Source organism: Mirounga leonina, unplaced genomic scaffold, assembly GCF_011800145.1.
Source record: "Mirounga leonina isolate KUSES-001 unplaced genomic scaffold, KU_Mleo_1.0 Mir_127, whole genome shotgun sequence".
Lineage (NCBI taxonomy): Eukaryota > Metazoa > Chordata > Mammalia > Carnivora > Phocidae > Mirounga > Mirounga leonina.
In genome coordinates this window covers 27062730-27084545 of record NW_023270316.1, presented here as the reverse complement: position 1 = coordinate 27084545, position 21816 = coordinate 27062730, and the positions used below count along the sequence as shown (strand labels likewise).

The following is a 21816-nucleotide window of genomic DNA, read 5'->3' as shown; positions in this document are numbered from 1 at the left end:
TCTGGGGAAAGTCAGTTAACCTTTTAGTTTTCCCACTTGCTAAAAAAAGTATGAAAAACATGTCTTATGTACTTCATTGGGTTGGTATGAGCTTACTTACATTAAAATGTTAGGAAAGGTCTTTGAAAACTTTAAAGCTTACTACCAAAAAAGGTTCTTAAATTTTACCAATCATTATTATTATCAACATCATTTCATGCTTCTTTTGTCCCCAACTTTTATATTATTCTACAGAATATAATGTTTCAAATCTGAGCCTCTGAATTGAAAATGTAGAATGGGAAATTGAAAAACCAAACACATGCTCTCATTGAGTGCTCCAGCACAAATCAGTTAGGTTGCACATAGTCCCTGGGAGTGAGAGGAGCAGGCTGAGTGGTGGCATCCCAAATCCACACTGTCCTAAGAGCAGGAGAGCTGTGGTCACTGCAGCTCTCTCACTACTCAAAGCGTTCACCAATTCTTAGAAGGCTGAACTAGCTGATCTATGAACTTATTTCAATGGCCAAATTCCATGCTAGTATATACCACAGTTAGAGATGAACTAGTGATGTTGAGTAAAATATTTTGGAACACAGGTAAAACAAGTCAAGAGTGGAAGTTCTGAAACAAACAAACAAAAATGAGTCAAGGGACTCATTACTTTATGCTGAGATTTTCCATTTACAAAATACTTTTTATTAAATTAAATTAATTAATGTGAAGGATACTTTAATACAACTGGGTATGTAGAAAGTCGCATCAAGGGAGCTTTTTAACATATGCAAAAAAACACTTATTTTAAAAGGCCATATATATTTTAGAATTTTATCAGAGCATTTAATCAATATATATATATATATATATATATTTTCTATTGATACTTGGGAAAATAAAGAATAGTGATTAAGAGCTTAAATCTGGAATCAGAAAATTCTGAATTAAATCTTGGCTCCTCCCAGTCTACCACTTACAGCTATATGGATTTGGTCAACTTTCCCACTTCCTCATCCTCAGTTTCTCATCTGTAAAAGAAGGATAGACTAGACCCTAACTAATAGGGTACTTACCAAGATTAAATAAGAATATGTATAAAGAGCTTAGTAAAGAAACACAGAACATGTGAATAAAATATAGCTATTAGTATGACCAATGATAATTTGATTGGTATTTAATGTTAAATATTTTTAAGACAGGAGATTTGGAGATTTTTTTTCCTAAACATTCTAAAGTTAAATAGCACATTGATGAAGAACATGATCATCTCTTTTTTTTATTGACTCTATACCAATCTTTTATATTGCTACACTCACTTGCACTAACTACTTTTCAACAGTTTTTTCATCACTTACGTGTTTTTGGTAAGAACTAAAGAAGTACTGGATAATGTACTAAAGTAGAAAGTGAAAGACTGTTTTGAATCAGAAGGGGAAAATAGAAGAGGAGGGTTGTGTGCTTTCCCTTCTAGTTCTGGTATTATTTTTGTTTGTTTTAATAGCTGAAATGGAAATGTAATTTCCAAAATGTGGAGATGTGATTAAGTAAAATGAAGATTGAAATAAATACTAATTTTAAACTACAAACTGGTAAAGGGGCACTAAGCTTAAGTTACATTTATAAGGAAGAAGGAATGCCTGCTTTAGGGATCTTGTTCTCACAAGGTTTTATGTTAAAACATAGGAAAGCATGATAAAGAATTCATTAGGTATCTCCCAGTTTAAGGAGATGCATTTATAAATACATTCCTAAATATCAGACTGGATAATGTACTGTTGGACTAAAGTAATGGAAGTTCTGTATTTTCTTCCAGAAAGTAGACAGGGGGATGTCACAGGAAGCTTTACTGAGAAAGTGACCTTGGAGCTTTTCAGATATTGATGTTACACAGTAGAAAAGAGATAAATACATATGATTGTATAGTTACATATGTGGGTAGAGCATTTTGGGGAATGTGGTGGTGCAGTAATCAAGCCTGATATTTTCTATATATCTTCCCAAATTAAAACTGCATTCACATACATTACATTGTTTAATCCTCAAACATCTTTAGAAATTACTATATTTTTAATAGATAATGTAACTCAGACTGAAAGCAGTCCAGTGACTTAGCCAAGCAAATGCATCTAGCACAGCTGTTTTTCTTATTATTCTGAGAAATTATTTTAAAGATACATGGTTTTAAGAGTAAAATTGAGAGTAAGTTATAGTAAATTTAGACACATTTATATAAAAAGAAAAATTATTCGAAGGAAATGAGGATATGGTTTATGGGTTTTAACATAGTCTAAGAAATATGTAACTATATATACAGTTCCGCCAGGCTCACTGAGTGAAGTCCTAAGTCTCAAAAAGTGCACCAAAACATTTGTTTAAGCTCAGTATTGTTTTAAAATGTTATCATAAGTGGCAGAGAGATTATTTATTCTCTTTTTCTTATTTTTCACCCCATGTTTGGTTGACTGGATCTTCTCCAAAGAGAAATTAAGTACAGAGCCAGGAGTAACTACATTCTAAAATATGGTCAGTGAGATAGAAATCTAACGACTCTATGGAAGAACCCCTCAGCTTTCCCTTCATTTTGCATGCTGGGGAGAAGATAACGATAGTAAGTAGGCGGATGGAATCATGAATGTTACACTATATAAGAAAATTCAGAAGTTATTTCCAGTCCCAGTTCTGCCATGAAAAAACTATGTAAACTTGAATACATTATTTTAACCCTCAACAACATTGTTCTCATCTACAAAATAAAATCATTAGAAGAAAAAGAAAAAAATAATAAAAATAAAGATCATGAAACACAGAAAGATTAAAAAAATCATTAGACTAGGGATAGGTTTTAAGACCCTTATTACCTTTAATTTTAACTTTATAAGCTGCAGAAGGTTTTTGACATGTATTTAGAGGTAACGGGGTGACTTCTAAACTATAACTTCTGTAACACTAAAAGAAAATGTTAGAAAGAGGAAGAAGAAAAAATGTATCAGCAGGTCAGCTGCAAAACATTTCCATTGTAAGCAATTCCCAAGGATGTGCAAAAAAGAAAATACTAAAAAGCACTTAGGGGTCTTTCAAGTATTTGAACTTTAAAGAAAAATTACATTTAAAAAGCTGAGAAAAGCAGATAAAGAGACAAGCTAGAATAAGAAAATTATTTCTTGGAGAGTTAAACTGTTTTATCAAATCTACTTAAAATTTGAAGAAAATATTTTAATTATTAGGAAAAAAATAAGAGGATAAAGAAAGTGATGTATGGATGTCCCAAGGGAGATATCAGTGAACAGTGTCTTCATCTAGAGTTACAGGGGGAAAAAAATTAACTGAAATATGTCTCCAACACCAATTTTTAGCAAACGTACAAATAATTGATACAGCACTAAAAGATGTATATTTAACTCTATTATTTTGGTGATATTGTATACGTAAACATGAGACCTGAGTTACCTGATAGTCATAAAACACATTTCAGTAGTGAAAAAAAATGATTTGGCCAATCATTTAGACTTCAAAATGTCTACATGGACCTAGAAAATAGAATTTGAACCTGCTTAGGAGGATGAGGATGAGCGTTTAGGAGAGGAAAGAAGAAGAAAAAAGTCAGGAAGCAATTTCAGGAATTGTATCACAATTGTTTTCATACTTGCTCGCTTCCTCTCCCGAGAAGGTACACTCTGAGCAAGGTAGTTTTTATCCTGAGCACAGTTTTGCATTGCACTTGGCACCACCTTGCCACAAAGTCTGCCAACATAATGAACTAAGGATCTGTGGTAGCAGAAATTAAGCTAGTTGGTGGAGAAACAAAATATAACAAAACAATAAATACGGTAAAAATTAGGTGTGAGAACAGAAGTGAGGTATTCAAGAGCTGAGGTTCTAATAAGAATGGGGTGTTTGTTTGCTAAATCCAAGTTGGGTCACCTACTCTGTGATCAAGAACCACTATTTTCATTTTTCTAAGAGTTTCCAAATTGTAAATGGACACAATAATATCTATCTATAGGGCTGATAGGAAGTTGAAATGAAGTAATATAAATGCTACTATTGAGTAAATGCTTACAAAGTATTAAGTGTTATTTTTATTAACTGTAATTTCTACTATAAATGTCATAAGGAGTAAAAAAAAAAAATACTGAAGGGTTTTCCCCCAAAATAAAGTACATTAAAAATAATAGGAAATATTTTGTGTCATGAAAAAACGTCTTTGGGATTTCAAAAACGTGTCAGTTTCCATTCTGAAAATTATATCTTAGAAATCGTATTACTCCAATATTGTAACAGGACTACAGTATCTACAGTGTCTGGCACATAATAAGTATTCAATAAATAATCTGTTGAACATGGGAAGGTCCTTCCCTGCCATCTTAAAACTCAGAATATTATAGCCCTATGCATTGGAAAGGAGATTTCCATTATTTTCCTTTTTCTTAACTAGTTAAACTTCATATCTTCTTTGAGAAGCAGGTTGTTTGATGAGTCACTGGTGAGGACAAAATCTACTAGAAAAATACAATATTCTATCTTTTGGTCCATCACTGCAAGTTTCTACAAGGTACATTTCACTTTACGATTATGGTAATCCCTCTCTTAAGAATTTAAAGGATGGTTCAAGCTTGCATGTGCATTTGTGCATTTGCATGTGAGTGCTGTAAGGAGGCAAATTCAAGAAGATTATGTAATTTGGAAGAAGAATAGATGCTTTGATTTTTTTTTTCTTTTCTAAGAACCAGGGTGTTGCCTTTTCTAATACCAGGTTGAGAAATCTTCCTGCAGCTGTATGGGCTGTACATCATATAATCACAGAGCACATAATGACAATGTGAAAATGTGCTTCCAGCAAGAACATCAGAGATGGACCACAAGACATGTTTAACAACAGGTAGAAATTGGTTCTTTGGGGCTTTCATTACACTGAAAGTGTCTAAAAAGCAATTTATTTGCTCTGTATCATACAATAAGTCTTCTTCTTTTTTTTTTTTTTTGAGTCTGTGCTATCCTAAACTTTTTGAAGGATCTAGTTTAATAGTTCTTAATATATCTGATCCCTCCATATGCTTGAGGAATATACTTCAAAAAAGAATACCATCTAGAATAACTCTCAATAGCAGTGAGTATGTGTGTATGTGCATTTAATGCATTTAGTGCACAATGAAAAAACTATTCCAGATGAATTTGACTTTTACTCCCAGGAAGTAAGAATCATGACCGTGGCTTATGGTGATATTTCTAGTTGTTCATTCAACATCTAGCCACCTTCCCCTTTCCTCAATATGTGAACTACTAAACTAATATATTTTCTAGTTTCTCTTATAAGTATAGGTGGCCAAATCATATTTTTAGTGAATGGGGTTTTTATCAAAGACTGGTGGATATTTCTGGAAAAAAATTGTGTTTTAAAAATTTGGTTCTACACTTCTTTCTCCTCTTGACTGGAATTTAACATGAGTTTGGAATGGAAGTGAGTATCTTAAAACCATGAGGGCCAATGTTGCGTGATAAGGAATAACTTTTGTGAGACAAGAAGGAATCTGGGTTGTTGAGATTTTCTGAAGCAGCCAAATCCATGTTGGAATGCCCTAACTGGAGACTTCCTGTTATTTGAAGTAAATAAACTGGTTTCTGACTACCATGGAAGGTTTTCTACATCATGCAGATGAAGACATGTCTGTTACATAAATCATTACTGTGTGTTTATAAATGTGGAGACTTAGTCCCAAAGTATTTCATCATTTGGATCAAATGGTCTATATACTAACAACTATTATATTTATATCTCCATCTTGAAACTTTTAACAGAATTTCCAGCTGTCATATCCAACTGCCTCCTTGGCATGGTCATGTAATTGTCTAGGAGCGTTACAAAATTAACAAGCCCAACATGAACCCTCATAATTCCACTTACGCACTAGCAGAAGCTGTTCATCCACTATAGTCCCCCAATTCTTGTCACTGACTATCCCTCTGTGCTGTAGTGTAGGCCAAAATCTTGAGATCACTCTTCATTACCTTTACTCAAAATTCACATGTATCAACTCACCTGTTGACTCTCCTCTAGAATACATTCTGAAAAAAATAAAATATATTCTACTATAACCATTTTTTATGACTCCCATTGCCATCACCATGATTCAAACCACTATTACCTCTTTTATTATTTAAAAATTATTTTAAAATCCCCTAAATTTTATTCTTATTTCCAGCCTATCTTTCCAATGTTTGAAACAAGAGGGATAGTACTACTGAGTAAATCAGTAATGTCATTTCTCTGCTCACAATCATCTTATTCAAAGTAAAAATCAAATTACTTGCAATTACTCATAAGGCCTGGAAGATATTCTCCTCTTATAATCTCTATCACATTATTTTCTAACATTCTCTAGTTCTCTCACTCCATTCCAGAGAAATTTATTTGTGAGTGCCTCTAAAAGGTTAAAAAAAATTGTGTTTCTTCTACTTTTTTGGGTTTTCAAAGATGTCCTCATTTAAATTATTTTACCCTTTTTCAATCAAAGCTATAATTTACTAGGTTGAAAATTTAACTAAGTACTATAATATTTCAACCGATATGATGATAATTAATCAGATTTTCTTTTGTTTTCATCAATCCCAGCTCTGTACTGCAAAGCTTTTTAACATGTTCACAGAAATTGCCCATTTCTCTCCACCTTTAGGGACTTGTCTGCATCAGCTTCAAGTTATTCACCACTGTCTTTGATCAGTAGCTACCTTATCTTATGGTCTTCTGATCCTTAATATTCTTTATAACTTTCTATGGTGGCAGCAACCTACGGGTCCAGTAAATAATATATTAATTATTTCATCACTGCACTTTATGTTGTCACTTTCCATTCTAGAAAATGAATAAAACATGCTTCTTTCACCCATTCTTGAAGAGATAATTCCAAATGCTGTATATTTCCTGAGGATCTGTGGCTAATATTCCATTCTCTCACACTCATTTCTGATTCATTTATGATTCTTTGGTTGTAAGTTTAAGCTGACTTTGACTAACTTCTTAGGAAAAGCAAAAACAAAAACTAAAGATTATCAGAGGTCTGAAAATACTCAAAGACCATAAGAGCAGGTTTAGAAATCAGCAACAAAGCGGGACTAAGTGAAAAGCATTATGAAGTATTCAGAATGGTTTCATAGTAGGAACAATCTTGTTAAGGCTCCACCATGAAATAAAAAGAAAAAGAAAAAGAAAGAAAGAGAGAGAGAGAAAGAGAGAGAGAGGGAGGGAGGAAGGAAGGAAGGAAGAAAGAAAGGAAGGAAAAGAAAGGAGGGAGGGAAGAAAGAAAGAAGAAATCTAAACATTACTTAGTGGGTCAGTTGCTCAAAATTCAAAGACCCAAAGGAGAGCATTCTATTGGCTGAATCTAGTTATGGATCAACCTCTGGCTCTGTCCATAGTGAAAGAACACATCTATCTGGCCCTTTGGCATCCATAATAGAGGGTTTTACCATCCCACCCAAATGGAGGAGAGAATTACCAAAGGATATATGCCTGCTGCTTAGAGGGGGTGAAATAAAATATGGGTGATCAAAAGATATCAAAGAACTACCAAAGAGATCCTATTCAACACTGCTGTCATAAATAGCACATGGCTACTATTAAAATTATTATTTTAATCTTGCTGGTTAAGAGTTTCCTCATCTTGGGGCACCTGGGTGGCTCAGTTGGCTAACTGTCTGCCTTTGGCTCAGGTCATGATCCCAGAGTCCTGGGATCAAGCCCACGTCAGGCTCTCTGCTTGGTAGGGAGCCTGCTTCTCCCTCTCCTTCTGCCTGCCACTCTGCCTGCTTATGCTCTCTCTCTTTCCATCAAATAAATAAACTAAATCTTTAAAAAAAAGAGTGTCCTCATCAATGTTTTATTTACTTCTTAATACTTGAAATCTTACCTACGGGAGAATAAACAAATACCATTTTTTTTTATAGAGACTAAAAGAAGACATGGTCAAAACAAAATGTGCTTTAAAAGACCTTCAAGAATTTAAGAAAATCTTTTTTCATAGCAAAGTATACAATGTGAGTAAAAGTGCCATCTTGAGATGTGTCAGTATATTATAGTCTGTTATTATTTCCAATTGGGGAAAGTAGTTAATGTAAAACAAATAGCTGATAAAACTCTTACTATATATTTAGTAATGGAACTATTGCTATAATTACTTTCACTTTTGTCTGTTTTTTTTTCCCCTTAATCCATGTAATCTACTTAATCCACAAAAAGTTAAAATAAATAAATGGCCCTGCTTACTCTCTCCACTTTGAAAAGCCAATAAAGAAGCTCATAGCAAATTAGTAATGTTAATTTTAAAGTAGGGTTTGGACTAATCTAGATAAAAGTAGCAAACTAGTACAAAGAGAAGACGCATTAAAAGATTTAAATGCTAACAGGACCCATAATCATACTTAATTTTGGATATCTTTACTCTTGAGCAATTTGGGGAGAGATTTTGAAGGACAGTCAAAGTTTTGATCCCTATAGCCAGACCCGCTGAACATTTCCTTAAAAAACCCTCTCACCTTACTAAAGACAAATAGCAGGAGTAAGGAATGATGTTATGTAAGCAAGCAAAATATTTCTTCTGTTGTCAAAGTTTACCTACAGGAACAAGTAGAAAACACTATCTTTTCCAGAAAGTATTTGATAAAATTAAAATATCTTAAACTACCATAATGGTCCTTCCTGTTTTCTTGTGGATCTTTAGTCTTTTGAAGCTCACAGATCTTCTCTTATTTTTACCACTATAAAGATGTTGTTTATTTTCTGTCCTAACTGCATAAGAAAAATAGGATTCCAAAAATAAAACCAATGATTCTTCATTGTTTCATAAATATAATCATAGAGGGGCGCCTGGGTGGCTCAGTTGGTTAAGCGACTGCCTTCGGCTCAGGTCATGATCCTGGAGTCCCTGGATCGAGTCCCACATCGGGCTCCCTGCTCGGCGAGGAGCCTGCTTCTCCCTCTAACCCTCCCCCCTCTCATGTACTCTCTCTCTCTCTCTCTCTCATTCTTGCTCTCTCAAATAAATAAATCTTTAAAAAAATATAATCATAGAATATTTAACTTATCTATCTTTACAATATGAAGAACTGACACAAGTTTATTCACTGACCTAACACATTTTAATAAATATAGTCTGTTGTTTTTTAAAGAGGCTAAATAAAGTGTTAAAAATATTTGAAAAGATGGGAAATTTGATTTTGATCATTATATTCTGTTTAGTAAGTTCAAATAAGGGAGAACTTCAGTTCAGACATGTAAAGTCTATCAAAAGTTATCTGTTTAAGATGAGCAAAGGAAAGATACCAGTTATTTTAAAAAGGGCAAATCAGTTGGAGGTAAAATTAGAGTGTCATGGAAATGATAGAGGTTTGGTTGTATGCAAATTATTTAAATTTTTGAGTTTGACTTTCTTTATGAACAAAATGGAGGAATTTGACTCATCATGTTTTTATGTGGATATAAGATAATATACTGAAATATATGTGGTCAATACAAGAGATGAGTTCTCTACTTCCTTTTTTTTTCCCACCTTTATTGAGATATAATTGACATATAACATTGTGTAAGTTTAAGGGATAGAGTGTGATTATTTGATACCCTTATGTAATGTGTGTTGTTTTGCAAAAGCTGCAAAGTAAAAACTACATTTCTTAGTCACCCTTGGAATTCTGAATATGATGCATATTTGGCAAACTTATGTGTTTGCCCAATATTTGATGAAAATAAGGCAGAGGTCATCTTTCTGCTGCTAGGGAAATTTTGGCTATCCACTCTCCTGGATATACTTGATTTTTCTGCAGCAATATTAGCATAAAGTCACTGGCTTTCTGTATGACAAGAGACAGAGCTGCAGTTAGTGACAAAGGTTTGCAGAGGTGTGGCATGGTCTGGAGCTAGGAACAATTGCTGATCACGGTGACTTCCAGCTTTTAGGGGTTCCTGACTGTGGCAGTGCCCTTGTGATTCCTCCAGCTGCCAACTGCAGGAATAGCTTCCCAATTCCCTGTCCAGTTCTCAAATGTAGAAAAGACAGTGACTTTCTTTGTGGGTTGGTAGTCATTCATGAACATCCAACCCAGACTTTATTTCTTATACCCTCAAATAAATTCCCTTTTTAAGTGGCTTAAGGGGATAAATGTGCTCTGAAAAGGAACCTGGTTCCACACAATGCTGAGCAGATACTGATGCACAGTTGATAATTAATGGCAACATTATACCTGTAAAAAAAAAAATACACGTGTATACAAAAGAAGGTGCATTTAAAATTGTAAGTGCAATAAAAATCTTTGGCAAATTCTGAATGAACTTATGCTTAAAAATCTCTAACTAGTCTGTTTCCTTTTACCAAATCAAACATTATATACTAAAATATAATTGACCAGTGGATGCAGTATAAATTAATTCTTCTCTGAATATAAAATTGGGTTCTAATCATTATACATTTGTACGTAGGTGTTCTTTTTAGCAAATCCTGATAAGGAAGTTATCTATACACTATGTGTAGTCTATTGACAGTTCACTGAAGAATGGTCTCATAGGTTGCAGAGTTGCTATAAACATTTGAGTAACATATCTCAAACATATATAGAGTGAGATAATTTGTTTCAAATCCAAATGCAATGTAGAAATATAACTTAAAGAAATTAAATCTGAGCAACTTATACATTGAAACCAACTATGTCCCTTTTCTCTAAAGAAGTTTACATTAACTTATGGCTACATGTGTGTAGTCTACATTTGATTGCTCCCAAGTTATTTGAAAGTCTCAAAACAAGACTGAATGTGCTTAAAAACATGTGTTGCTGCTAATGTCCTTTGGGAAAACAACTATAGTAAGTCACCTTGTGGTCATCAAGAACCAAGTCACCTTAAACAGCAATAACCAGCATATGTATAATAAAGACAGGAAAACTGAAAGTTTTTGGCTTCTGCCTCCAGCAAAGTAACAGGAAATGAACAGTTCAGGACATATGGGCAGACGAAATATTCCACTCTAATCTTTGCCTAAATCAAGAATTATTGCACAGGATACACTTCATGCTGTTCATTTAAAGCAGCTATAATCACCAATATTGCAATGTGTTGTTTCTAAAAGCAATGCTTTTGTATCAGGTTATTAAAGACAAATGGCTTCCATTGTTTTATGTATTTTCAGACTGCTACTCAAGTTTTATACATTCCAGGGTTCTTTAAAATAAGGCAAATATATATTCCTTGGTTTATTAAATTTATATGATGAAAATATAAATTAAAATCCTATAAGTCCCCATAAAAGCCTGCATCCTGAATCATTGATGGAAAATTTAAAATTGGATACGATCTTGCAGCTTATCATGCCTCTTCCCCCTTCCCCTGAAAACCTGAACAATTTCAAAATAAGGAATTAGTTAAGAGATCTAACTAAGGTCAAACCTATTGTGTGTTAATCATCCATTTTCTTAAGTAGGCCACAATTATGGGCATTTATCTATAAGCATATATTTTCTTTACCTCTCTATTTATCTCCACCTAGTCTCTTACACATAAGTACACTGGAGGTACTTTTGCACAGCAAAACTCTGTTACAGCAATGCACAGGGATTTTTTTTTTTTTTTTACTTTAACTTTTATAGCCATAACTTTTGAAGTCAAGGCTAAGTAATGACAGAGAAAATCTTATACATTTAAAACCTGAATGGATTTCCTCTCTGTCCTAATCAAGGGCTATTGCTGGTCTTCTCTTCATCCCTGCTTGGAACACGAGAGTGACAAGAACTCTATCTTGGTTTTGGATCTTCTGCGCTGAGCCAGAGTAAGGGTAATCAAGGAAAAGACATGAGTAGTTTGTGTGAGGTAGTTTGAAAGGGCTCAGGAAAATGTTGGAGAAAAGACAAGTTCTCTTTTTGCTAGACAATTTAGGTACAACATGGGACGCTCTGAATAGACAAGAAGGCAACTAATGGGGCTCTGAGTTCATCAACACTGGGTGAGAAAAGATGGTCTGCAGACCTTGGTCTGCTTCTGTCAGACTTCCCTGTTCTCGATGGGCAGAGAAGGGGCCCAGCCATTCTTTTTTTTTTTTTTTTTTTTTAAGATTTTATTTATTTATTTGACAGAGAGAGAATGAGAGTGAGAGAGCACATGAGAGGGGGGAGGGTCAGAGGGAGAAGCAGACTCCCTGCTGAGCAGGGAGCCCGATGCGGGACTCGATCCTGGGACTCCAGGATCATGACCTGAGCCGAAGGCAGTCGCTTAACCAACTGAGCCACCCAGGCGCCCGGGCCCAGCCATTCTTAATACTGACTCCACTACTCTCTTCAGGACTCACCAGGGCCAGCCCTTTCATTTGATGCCTCTAGACACATTCTAAGGACGGAATTTCCCTTCCAGGTGACCTTTACCTTTGCTCCCCAAGGAGCAGATATAGGTGACTTTGCTCCCCCAATTCTCTTTTTAATCTATTACCCAGCTTTCCTCCAGCATTTCCCTTTTGATTCTAAAAAGCGTATCTGTGGGGGGCACCTGGGTGGCTCAGTTGGTTGGGTGTCTGCCTTTTGAGCCCCACGTAGGGCTCCCTGCTCAGCGGGGACCCTGCTTCTCCCTCTTCCTCTCCCTCTACCATTCCCCCTGCTTATGCTCTCTCTCTCAAATAAATAAATAAAATTAAAAAATAAAAGCATATCTGTGAAATATAAAGGCATTTGTTTGTTTGTGGGGATTTTTTTCATGCCTATGCTAATAACACTGATGTTCCTCCAGTGTTGACGATGCTAAGTGACCATGAGATGCTGAATGACAATGAATGCAAAAAAAAAAAACAAAAAAACCCACAAAAAACAAAGCATGGTGATTAATATCTCAAGACACATTTCTCTGTCTATATAAGCAGAACATTTCTTTTTGTCAGCCTAAAGCCACTGAGGATTATCAAATTCCCACTTCAGCCACAGGAGGCATTAACTTTTATTTACAGACATTCTCCAGCAGAGAATTTGGTGGAAGTCATCAGCAGGACGTTCATCTTGAAGAAGATGCCATCTTCACGTTTTCACAGATTTATGAACCAGCTCACAGAAAGAGCCTGATGTCTTGAAATGTTTTTAGGAAATTGTGACTTTAATCACTATGTTTAGAGTGATTTCTGACAAACAGATTGAAACTTTTTCATGGCTGTTGTACTAATACAGACAGAAGCAGTGTTAAGCTTGACAAGAGTTAGTGTGAGTAATGGACACAGGTCAGAAGACAATGCAGAAGTGATCAGTTTGCGTGAAAGACATAGACGAGAACCGAGACAGGCACATAACCACGGCTACCTGGACAGTTCACCAATATCCTTGGGAGGCAAGTATCAGGATCATGATGCACGCGCCCACTTTTCTACCTTCCCACGTGTCGGCTAGCAGAGGCTCTCCCAAACGCTAATCCAGTCAATCCTTGTAACAGTATTCTGCATCCGTAAGATCACCTGCATATTTGAGATTAGTGAACTGGAGCAAAAGGTAGCCAAGGTCACACAGCAAATGTAAGAACCCAAATCCTCCACACCGTCTCCAGACTCCAAGTGTAGTGCTGTTGGCACCTCACAGCTGCCTCTGGAACTGCTAGGACCACGAGAATGTGTGCTGCGTGCTGCGTGTCCGACGTGAGGGTTGCTTTAAGCAACAATCGGAGACAGGTACTGACCACTTACGACAAACTCTTGCAAACACTTTGCATGCGTTATTTTTATTTAATCCTTTGAGTAATCTAAAGAGACAGTCACCATTGTCTGCTGAAGGAAACTGAAGCTAGGAATGGTTCAGCAACTTCCTAAGGTCACATACTTATGTCTGAGGTACGTAAGACACAGGCAGTCTGACTTCAGCACACTTACCGTGAAACATTACGTTATAAACCAAAAGATAATGCCCCAAATGCCCACTGTCTTCCTTGCTAGTCTTTCAGGAAGCATTTGTATTACTATGCGCATTGTAATATGTGTTCTATCTACAAACTTTGTCTTTTTTTTACCAAAAGCATAAATGAAGTAATTGCCAATTTCATTAGAAAAAGATTGGATTTAAGAATATATGTTGCCTTAATTTCACCTGTAGTCTGTAAGTGTATGGACTCCAGAAGTAATTATGCTAAATGCAGATAATGCATCTTAGATTTGGTGGCTTTGCTTATATAGTTATTTATTATTATTCCACGTCTATGTTTCCTTAATACTATAAGATATAATGATTAATTACTGAAATGCAAACATATTCTGTTGCAGATTGGAAACCCCGAGAAGCATACTCTGAGTCAGAGATTATCCTGCAGCAAGCGTTTGAGGGAGTACCCTTGGTATCAACGCCTGTGGAGACAGAGTTGGTGAGGGAGAATTTGACTCTGACCCAGCCACAACAAAGATCTCAGTCTACCTCAAGAGGGACATCAAAGCCATTTGGCTCTTCAGATGTGGCAGGGAGAGTGGATTTTTATTCTCCTACACCAAGCAGTCATTAGATACAGGCTGCCCCCAAGAAGGAGGCATGGCTGTGGATAAGGCAGTGACCACAGGGAGGAAAACTTCCAAGAGGACTGAGGGCTGAGGGCCAGCAGTGCTCGCAAAGCTGGAGCAATAAGGCTAGGTTTCTCATTCTTTGAAATGGGAGCTGTAAGTAGGTAAAGGGTCAAATCTAGAACAAATTGATAAATGTGATGAGAAATGTCTTCCTTAAAAAAAAAGAAAAAAAGGGGGAGAGAGAGAGAAATGCCTTCCTTAAAATAGGACATCAACTAACAAATTTAGAAAGGATGATATAATAAGAAAATCACCATGTGGCAGCCATCATATTAATAACTGATTCAAGTAACAACCATCAAGGGACTCTAAAACTAGGGAATATGGTTTTGAGAAGAATGACATTATTCCTGTACCCTCAAATTAGATCCTCCAAAATACTTAAAAATTACAAAGCCAATATGAATGAACTACAAAGAGTTCATTCATATTGGCTAAGACTGGCACCATTATTCAAGTGATCAGAGATAAAATAACTTTGATGGGCAACTTGATATTATGTACTACCTCACAGGAGTAAGAATATGGCATCACTTCTATAATACTTCTACCAGAAAAAGCATCACCTGAAATTATACTTGAGGAAACATTAGACTAATCCGAACTGAGAGAAATTCTACAAAGTAATTGGCCTGTAATTTTCAAAACTGTTAAATTTATGAAGATCAAGGGAGGTCAGAACCATCCCAAATGAGGGATACTGAAGAAAAATGACAGCTAAAGGCAATAATTGAGAATTGGATCCTCTTGATATAAAATACATAATTGGACAGTTGGTAAAATTTCAGTGAGGCCTCCCGGTGAGGGATATATGAGAATTCTTTGTACTACTCTTTCACTTTATCAGTAAGTTTGAAATATGTCAAATAAAAAGTAAAAAGTTGAATAAAGGAAAGAAAAAAAACCAGATGCAGTCTTTTGAGTTCCTAGAGTAAAATAAATGACAATTACAAATCAAAGCAAAAATACTTTTGGCTTGCAAAATTCTTTGCAAATTTTTTGATTATTTGCAGCTTAGCACATTAATGGAGTCAAGTCATGTTTATGCCTGATTCTAAAAGGAAATAATTTATAATTCATAAGAAGCAGATAAGCACTCACTTTCAATTCCATTTTCAGATTTGTTTCCCAATCCCATGGCATCTTGAGATACGAAATGCATATGGAGAAAGGTTTTGTTGCTAACTTGTTTGTGAGCACTATTTCCTTTGATACTTTATGACATACTACATTGTTTAATATAACCAGCACAGAACTTTCAGTATTAGACATTATTTAAAAATTTATATAAATTGAAATATGTTCCTTTTAGAGTAATGCAGGAAATAGGAAGCATTACAAAGCAAATGGTTGAGGCAATAGAGAGATAAGGAATAAGAAACAAAACAAGAGAGCCACTATATATGTATATGAACATATTAAATATGTATATATTCATTCATAACCATTCTCCCTATGGGAGAACATATCCTTAACAGAAAATGAGAGAAGTTAGAGAATAATATTTTTTTGCTAAGTACAATTTTATTGGTATACTAACCTTCATATTGTTACTATTAGGCCTTCATAGGCTTTTGCAAAAACAAACATATTCTTCAACTGTTAGTTTAATTGGCTAGAATCAAAACAATTTATTCATAACCTTGACTTTTATCACCCTTTGATGACATTCCTTACAAGGCTCTGACTGAGCGTGTTGCATGCATCATATTTAATCCTCAAACACTGTAGAGAATATATACATTATTACCTTTATTTTGCTGAGGATTAGAGATAATAGTATTTATGTTGTCTGACCAAGGCCACACAGTAGTAGAGCAAATAATTGCACAGGGGCAGAATTATTCTTGAACAGTTTCCTTAACTCCTCATAGGGAAATATATGCTTATGTTAATTTGAAATTAAAAAAAATGATTTTACATTTCTTTCCCACTTTTGTATCAATCTTTGTGAGTTTTGCTCACTTTGGTTTTCATAGGCTTAATATTTTATATGTTATTGAACATTATAAATATGCATTATACTCCTAGTACAAATATTAATTTCAAGAAATAAAAGGTGATGCAATTTGAATAAGATAAATTCATTGAGAGCATAGTAAATATGGGAATCTTACATATTTAGATATATCAACGTTTTAATATATTATATGTGCTATTGTATAGTTATTTAGAATGTACAGTATTTTATATATCATTATATATACACTATATGCTGTTTTATTACATCTAAACAACATATATGTATATATATATGCATATATATATATATATATATATATATATATATATATATATATATACACACACACCCATATATATACTATACAGATAGGTAGATGTTTCAGTATAAGGAATTAGGTCTGTGTATGTTTTACACATGTGTGCTTTTTAAGATACCTACAACAGCAGCTTTCCTACACAAATTCAGACTGCTGGAGGTATGGAGAGAGAAGCAAAGGGCATAGAGAAAGCAGAGACTAGATCATCACTTTGTGACTTACCAAGTTCTGGCGGTAGGATTTTTTCCCTCTCTAATGAATAATGTAATTACATGTTTCTAGAGGGAACTTAACATTTAATGATGGAGAATTGGCTTGTTTTTTTCCTAAGTAAACAGAGAACCTCTCGGCCCTCCTTTGGATTCATAACCACCGTTCTATATGTGGTGTTCTACAATTCAACAGACATTTGCCAGAAAGAATGCAATCACATACAATTTCCCATTTGGATTCCGATCTATTGAAATAAGGTAGAGGTATGGGCAGGTAAATTCTAACCATAATTTCAGAGGGCTTAAGTCTTATTTCAAATATGGAACTAGAAGGAACTACACAAAAATCCAGTCATCCTCTTATAGCTAGGTCTGTTGATTCTTGAATAACTATTAGGGCCAAGCTTCATAAAGTAAAGTGGATATTGAACAGAACAGAGAAAAAAACATTTCTTTTTGCATGTATCATCTTCACTGGAGCTGAATTCTCATTCCTCCATATTGTCCATAAACAGTGTTCATCTAAAGTTTCAGTGTCCAGGATGAACTCGCCAGACACTGTGGAATCCTACTGCTTAGACATCCACCTAGCAGCTGACGTCACCTTTCTCGGTCTGTGGAAGATGAGCTGCATTTGTGAACGAGCTTTTCTTCAGGACTGAAAAGAGACTGAGGAATCAATTGTGAATGGACTTGGGCAGCTTTGTTTGTTCAGTTTATAAACAGTTTGAAAAGTTCTGAATCTTGCCCGGAACACTTTGGCTTAGAGACAGCTGTGTAAAATTTGTAAAAACAAGCTTAGTTTTCACATTGTCCCTCACTGTTGCAGTATGACAAATATTTTCCTTTTGAAATTTAAAAATATTTGTTTGGCTATGTCATACAGATATGCCATGAAATATCTCTGTTTGCCTTCAATGATCAAAAAAATCATTCATACTACATAAAATGTTTTCCTAATTAGTGTAAATTTTACCAAAGAACAAAACCCGTTATGTTCATCTGAGAGTGCCTTTTTATTTTTTTTAGGATCTACTTTCCAGAACAGTTTTAGATCTACAGAAAAATTGAGAAGATAGTATAGAGAATCCCCATTTAGCCAATGTCCAGTTTCCCATATTAACAACAATGCACATTACTATGGTAAACTTGCCACAACTAATAAACCAGTATTGATTCATTACTACTAAGTAAAGCCATAGTTATTCAGATTTCCTTAGTTTTTACCTACTGTCTATTTATGTTCCAGCACCCTGCCCAGATATAACATTGCAGTCAACTTTAAGGTGTTCTCTAGGCTTCTTTTGGTTATTCCAGTTTGTCAGACTTCCCTTGTTTTTGATGGCCATAAGAATTTTGAGGAGTACTGGTCAAGTACTTTGTAAAATGTCCCTCCAGTAGAATTGTCTAATGTTTCTCTCGTTATTAGACTGGGTGTATGGATTTCAGGGATAAAAAAAAAAAAATCACAGAGGTAATTACCATTTTCAACACATTCTAGCAAGGGTACACAGTATCAATATAATTTATCAAATGTTAATATTCACCTTGGTCACCTGGCTGAGGTAGTGTTTGTCAAGTTTCTCCACAATGTTATTCTTTCTTTTTCCCCATTTCCAAACTGAAATTTTTAGAAGTCACTACACACAGTTTACCTTTAACCAATGAGGATTTACTCCTTGAGGACAGAGTATTTCCATACTTTATTAGGATTTTCTCTGTAAGGGAGATGTCTCTTCTCTACTATTTATTTATTTATTCAATAATTTATTTATATCAGTATGAACCCATGAATATTTATTTATTACATCGGGTTTCAGTCTAATACTGCTTTATTTTATTGCTCAAATTCTGCCAGTTTTGGCCATTGGGAGCTCTTTCGGTTGTCTCCAATGTCCCTATGCCATGTATCCATCAATGTAGAGGTGGGCTTTGTTGCTGTTTTAGCACTGACTTTCTTCATGTTATTACAAGAAGATCCAGGCTCTTCTTGAATCTTTTCTGCCCCAGTCCTAGAATCAGTTGTTTCTTCAAAGAGCCCTGGAGCCTCCTTTTTGAGAATGGTGTTAGAAATCAAGATCTGTGGGCACCTGGCTGGCTCAGTCGGTTAAGTATCTGACCCTTGGTTTTGGCTCAGGTCATGATCTCAGGGTCGTGAGATTGAGCCACATCTTGGGTTCCATGCTCAGTGGGGAGATTCTCTCTCTCCCTCTTCTTCTGCCCCTCTCTTTGCTCATGCTCTTTTTCTCTCTCAAATAAATAAATAAATCTTTAAAAAAAGGATCAAGATCTGGGGTCTCATTATGTTTGTTGCTACTGGACTAAAGTTGCTTCTAGGCCCTAATTTTAGCTGATAGAGAAAAGAAATTTGTTTGTATACCAACCTGTACGGACACATATCTATAGATACTGCTCTATGTCATTATCTCTATGCATATTGAGCTAAACATAAATGCATACTACGTCTCCAACCCTAAAACATTACCGCATGGATCATTTTAGCATTCTTTCCTTGCTTTACTGTGAACTCACACTACAACACAAAGAAACCTGGATCCCACTATTTGCTGTTTAATTAATCATTTAGTTCCAGTATTTATATATAACAGTATCAGAAACAACTTTATCAGCTAGAGTACAGTGAAAATGTCTTGTTTGCCTCCAGTCTTACAGGCTTCACTCATTTTCTAAGTTACTTAGCTCATCGCCTTTGCCCACACCCCCACCTGCATTCAGTGATTTTCTTTCACATATTTGTGATACAATTAGATCCTCTTATGAAAGTCTGTGTTCCTTCCTTGAATTTCCCCAACCTTCCAAACATTTTTTTATTTGTAAACATTAAGGTCGACTTTTGTGCTGTTAAATTATATGGGTTTTGACATATGAATAATATCATGTTTCTGTGACCGGATCACACAAAATGGTGTTAATGCCATAAACAAACAAACAAAAAACCAAAAACCCAAATACCGGGTTCTATTTCACCCTCTCCTCCTCCCCTAGAACTTCTGATCTTTTCATCTTTTTTAGTTTTGTCTTTTCCAAATGTCATATAGCTGGAATCAAACACTATGTAGCCTTCTCTGACTGGATTCATTCATTTAGCACTATGCACTTCAGGTTTATTTCTGTCTTTTCGTAGCTTAATGGCTCGTTTATCACTGAATATGATGCCATTATCTGTTACATCACAGACTGTTTATCCATTCACCTACTAAGTACATACTAGTTGCTTGCAGTTTTTGGCAATTGTGAATAAAACTGCTACCTACATTTACGTGCCTGTGTGTGTGTGCGTGAGCATTAGTTTTCAAGTAAGTTGGGTAAATACCTGAGAGTGTGATTGCTGCATCATGAGATAAGATGATGTTTATTTTTTAGAAAATGGACAAACTATGATCGTATTCTAAAGCATAGGAGGAAAGTGTCCAGTCTCTTACCATTAATTATGACTTGTAGATAGACATACTTTATCAAATTGAAGATACCGTCTATTCCTAGATTGTTGAAATTAAAAAAAAATCATTAATGGGTATTGGATTATGTCAAATGTATTTTCGGCATCATTGATACAATCATATGATGTTTCTTCTTTACTCTTTTGATATAGAGGATTATATTAACTGAGTTTCTAATGTTGAACCAGTCTTTCCTACTTAAGATAAACCCCATTTAGGTGCTTCTTACACATTATTGGATTCAATTAGCTAATATTTAGTTGAGGATTTTTGCATCGTTAGAGAGATTGATCTTAGTTTTCCTTTCTTATAATGATTTTATCTATTTTTTGCATTAGAGTGAGGACCTAAATTATGACTCCTCCCACTGAGAAGCTCCCTTCTCTGTGGGGAAAACAAGTCATCTGCAGGAGAAGCAGAAGACAAATGACTTTTTGCCCACTGGATAATTTTTATTGTTTTGAATAAGTCCTTAGCTTTTTACTAACAATCAATCCAGCAACCCTATTAAGACAGGCATGATAAAATGTTAAGTTTGACTCTTTGACATGACTCTTTTTTATCAAGAGGTTTATCACCTTATTTTATTACATTTAGCTGTTGCTGTCATCATCATCATTATTATAAATATGCTTTATATGAAATGCTTCACGAAATATGAGGAAAGGTAAATTTGATTTAAGTGTGTTTCTTTCAATTTGTCTATGTCCCCTTGGGACTTATTGGTATTCGTGTTCTATAAGCCAATGATACACTTCTGAACACATAATTGCAGACAACATGATCCCTCTACCAAAAATATAATTTGTCACTGTACCACACATGTTTTATCTTTCAGAATAATACAATCTTTAGTGGTACTTTGAAATTTTGCTTTTTTAAAAAATCAAGTTTGCCACTAGTATGCTTAATATTCAATTTTAGAGGTCACAGCTTGTTTTAATAATGAGTAGAGCACACTAGCTTGTAATAAACATTAAAAGTGTGTTAAGGTTTTAAACAGAGCAACTTTCTTCCAGACAATTTACTTTATGTTTCTCCCGGCACTGAAATGAAGAGAAAAGTCAAGTAGCAACTCACACTATTATTTCTTGTCAATAACAGTAAAGATATCTAGAAAATTTCATTAGAACAACTTCTTTAAATATACTTCTCTGACTTTCCTTCACATAGTAATTTTAATTTTGCTTGGGGGAAAACTAAAAGATGTTTCCATATTAATTACATTTTAACAATTTTTTTTTCAAAACTATTGATGTTTCTTTTCCCATTCCTAGTTTTAAAAGTACATTGGAAGTCACCATCTGTCAATTAATGATCCTTTTAATTTGATCTCTAT

At 34.8% G+C, this 21816-nt stretch overlaps 1 long non-coding RNA gene across 1 annotated transcript in view; it reads left to right on the top strand.

The window, feature by feature from the left end:
• LOC118009309 overlaps positions 1–16663 on the top strand; it is an 80944-nt gene extending 64281 nt beyond the window's left edge. The window contains exon 6 of the long non-coding RNA XR_004678875.1: positions 14232–16663. This is a non-coding gene — a long non-coding RNA (uncharacterized LOC118009309). The remainder of the gene's footprint in view (positions 1–14231) is intronic.
• The last annotated feature ends 5153 nt before the right edge of the window (positions 16664–21816 follow it).